Below are 4,454 nucleotides of genomic sequence, written 5' to 3'. Positions count from 1 at the left end.
TGCACTTCCACCCAATCCACCATCTTGTTTGTTCTCTTCTACATATAGTTTTATGTATACATTTAATACCTCAATTTTTCTGATTTTCTAGGCTATACAGTTTCTGAACTCTGTCAAAATTATCACAATTCTCCATTTTTTCCCCAAAATGTTTATTGAAAACAATCAATAAGTGGTCCAATTGTTCAAGAAAGATACAGAAGTCTGCTTTCATAAAGATTGTAACCTTGAAAATCCTATGAGTCAGTTCTATTCAATCATTAAAGAGTCACTGTGTGTCCCATCCAACTAGACATCAATGAGTTATTAGCTTATAATATGTACGGAGTCCTGGTGCGGCACTGTAGGATAAGAATTGGATTGGTAACCACAAGGTCTGTGATTCTAATCCACCGTGACTCCTTGGAAACAGTATACAGGGTCATTATGAGTTGGAACTGACTCAATGAAACTTAATGTCAATAACATATTTGTATATGGAGTCCTGAGATGGCACTGTGGGATAAACACTGGACTACTAACCACAGGTTGGTGGCTCAGACCTAACAACTGCTCCTCAGAAACACTATACAGGGTCTCTATGAGTCAGAACAGATTCAACAACACTCAACAACAGCATATATGAATGTATATACACACATTCACATATGCACCCTGGTAACCAAAAGTTTGATGGTTCAAAACCATGCAGTGGCTTTGTAAATAAACCCCACAAACTAGACATTTTTTCCCATAAAGACTGTAGCTAAGAAAACACTATAGAGTTCTACTTTGCTACTTGGAATTTTGATAGCCTCAAATAAAACTGTTATTTGATAGCAATATACATATGTTTGTTGTTGTTGTTAAGTGCCATTGAGTTGGTTCTGACTTATAGCGACTCTGTATAGAGTTTTCTAGAAGGGGCTGGTGGATTTGAACTGCTGACCTTGTGGTTCGCAGTACAGTGCTTATTCTACAGCATCACACCAGGGCTCCTTAAAAATACATCATGAATGTACAATCCTCTGCTAAGAAATACATCACCTTACCCCAGAACCCTAAATGTTTGGGTTGTAATTCTCCCATTGTCACTTGGCATAAATTTTACATGATATCCTCTCTCAGTTCTTCTAGGTTGTATGACTCAAGCATCAGGGCTGCTTGCCCAACACACACATTGTTCAACTATCAAACTAAGACAAGTCCGCCACCACCAAGAAATAGCAGACTTATAGGGTTTCTGAGACTGTAAATCTCTTTAGAAGTAGAACACCTTATCTTTCTCCTATGGAGTGACTGGGGAGTTTGAATTGTTAACTTTGCAGTCTGCAGTCCAGTTGTCCACAATAGCACCGCCAGCACTACTTATATTCCACTATGCTTTTTATTGCTGTTAAGTGCCGTTAAGTTGGTCCTGACTCATGTCACTGTTGTGTGCCTTAGAGTCGGTTCCAACTCATAGTGACCCTATATAGGTTTCTGAGAGCTGCTGGTGGGTAAAGTTTAGTGTTTATCTACAGTGTCACACCAGAGACCTCTGTCTCATAGAGACCCCTAATAACGTCCCCAAGGAGCGGTTGGTGGGTTTGAAACAATGACCTTGTAGTTAGCAGTCCAGTACTTATTCTATAGTGCCAAACCAGGATTAATTGTTCAACTGTGTTGTTGTTAAGTGCCATCAAATCAGTGTGAACTCATAGTGACCCTGTGTAGTGTTTCGAAGGAGCAGGTGGTATGTTTGAGCCAATGGCCTTGGAGTTAGCAGTCCAGTGCTTCCCCTATAGTGCCACAATAGGACTCCTTGTTTAACTATTTGATGTTGCTAAATGCCACTGAGTTGGTTCCAACTCATAGCAACCCTGTATAGGGTTTCTGAGGAGCATCTGGTGAGCATGAACCACCAACCTTGTGGTTCAAACCAACTTTGCAGTCCAGCTCATTATCCCACAATGCTACACTTAGGGCCTGTAAAAGGGATCAAATTAATTTAGGGGGAAAAGTGAATTTATGTCCATTTGATTTAAATCATTTGGATTTGGGTTAAACTGAATCCAAAAATTATCTCCCCATAATAAGAGTAGAAGATAGGATAGGAAAGCGCCTCCACATACTGGAGTGGCTAAATGTGTACTTAAATAATGCTGAGCTTCCTGGTAGATCTTCTTGGGGGAAGGTCCAACATCATGTTTCACTAATAACCATCTTACACAATGACCTTCTCCAGTTTCATCCATTCAGCTTTTTGTACCATATAGGACTCTCCTAATGTAAAAATCTGTTCTGTTATCTTCCTACATCTTGATGATCAGAGATGTTGGCAAGCTGAGGTTAGCTTCTAATAGAATTTAGATTATGGGAAATAAAATCTCATTGTCAGTTCCATCTCATAGTGACCCTATGTAAAACAGAACAGAGCACTGCCCGTTGTGTATCATCCTCACAATTGTTGTTATGTTTGAGCCCATTGTTGCTGCTACTTTGTCAATTCATCTTGATGAACCCCCCATGTTACCAAAAGGAGCTCTGGTAGCATAGTGGTTAGGAATCGAGCTGCAAACTGCAAGGTCAGCAGTTCAAAACTACCAGTTGTTACACAGGAGAAAGACTAGGCTTTCTGCTCCCGTAAAGATTTACAGCCTCGAAAACCCTGTGCAGGGTTGCTTGAGTTGAAACTGACTCCATGGCACATAACCACCACCACCACCACCATGTTACTGAACATGATGTCCTTCTGTAGGGATTGATCCCTCCTGGCCACATGTACAAAGAATGAGAGAGATGAAATTGCTCCATCCTCACTTCTAAGGTGTCCTCTTGCTGTACTTCTTCCAAAATAGATTTGTTTGTTCTTCTGGCAGTTCATGTACTTTCAAAAAATTTTCACTAACACCATAATTCAAATACATCAATTCTTTATTCAATTTCGAGTTTTCACATACACATAAGGTCATTGAAAATATCTGGCTTGGGTCGGGCTCACCTTATTTCTCAAAGTAACATCTTTGCTCTTTAACACTTAAAGAGCTCTTTTGCAGCAGATTTGTGTATACAACACATCACTTGATTTCTTGAATGTTGCTTCCATGAACATTGATGGTGGATCCAAGCAAAATGAAGTCTTTGACAACTTCAATCTTTTCTCTCTTTATCAGTATGTTATTTACTGGTCCGGTTGAAATGATTTTCTTTTTCTTTACACTGAGATGCAGTTCATACTAAAGGCTGTAGTCTTTGACCATCAGTTAAGTATTTTTCTTTCTTTTCTGTCTTTTTTGTGACTTTTTGCTTTCTTCATGTACGATGTTCTTGAAAGTATGGTGGAAAGTAAAAGCTAGAAGATAGAAATCTTTTGAATTGTTTGGGACAGCACTTAATGAGAGAAAATATCCTTCTGCCTTTTGATGGACAGTCCTGCTACTCAGGACCCAGGGAGGCAGTCAAGGTTGGGATTCTCTAATACTTTGTAGCCATTTTCAATGTAAAGATTGTTATTGTTGATAATGGCTAATGAGTTTGCCCAAACTCATGGTGACCTCATGCACAACAGGAAAAGACCATTGTGTTCCACAGGGTTTTCATTGGCTATTGTTTTCAGAAGACAATTACCAGGCCTTTTGTTCTTAGTCTGGAAGCTCCACTGAAACATGTTCAACATCATAACACAGAAGCCTCCATTCACAGAGACTGTAGCTGTACTTGAGGTTCACTGGCTGGAAATCAAAACTGAAGTTCCTGAATAGACAGCAAGAATTGTACCACTTAACCACCATTGCCATTATAAAGGAAAGATTAACTAGTTCCTGTTGGGTTGACCCCAAACTCATGGTGATCTCATATGTGTCAGAGTAGAACTGTGTTCCATAGGTTTTTCAATGGCTAAGTTTGTGGAAGTAGATCACTAGCACTTTCCTTGAAGTCACTTCTAGGTAAACTGAAACTTCCAGTCTTTTGATTAGTAGTTGAGCATGTTAGGAGATTGTACCACCCAGGGAAGATTAGAGTGTGTAAGAGATAACCTGATTATGATTGAAGGCTGCAGGTTAGAGTCTCCAAGTTATATAGACTTCTCACCTGCTTTACCTGGAGGGTCAGCTGAACAGCAGACCTATCTCTCAGTGGAGCCTGCTCCACTATAAAATCTTTTCAAAGTTCACTAACAGTTCTGTTTAAGAAGGCAGTCTTTTCTTCTCATGGTACTGGGTTGTGGTTTTAAGTGTCATCAAGTTGGTTCTAACTCATAGTGTCTTGTATAAGGTTCCCACGACCCTGCATAGGGTTTCCAAGGACCTGCTGGGGGTTTTGAATTTCCATCCTTGTGATTAGCAGTCAGTGCTTATACTATAACACCACACCAGGATTTCTCATGGTAGTATGGGACCATAAAATTGATCTTGCAAGCAGTATTAATAACCAGTGAGAAAACTTACCATTGCCCCTGTTGTTGTTGTTGGTAAGTATCATAGTGTTGGTTC

This window comes from Chrysochloris asiatica, unplaced genomic scaffold, assembly GCF_000296735.1.
Source record: "Chrysochloris asiatica unplaced genomic scaffold, ChrAsi1.0 scaffold00036, whole genome shotgun sequence".
Taxonomy (NCBI): Eukaryota; Metazoa; Chordata; class Mammalia; order Afrosoricida; family Chrysochloridae; genus Chrysochloris; species Chrysochloris asiatica.
This window is presented reverse-complemented; position numbering follows the sequence as displayed.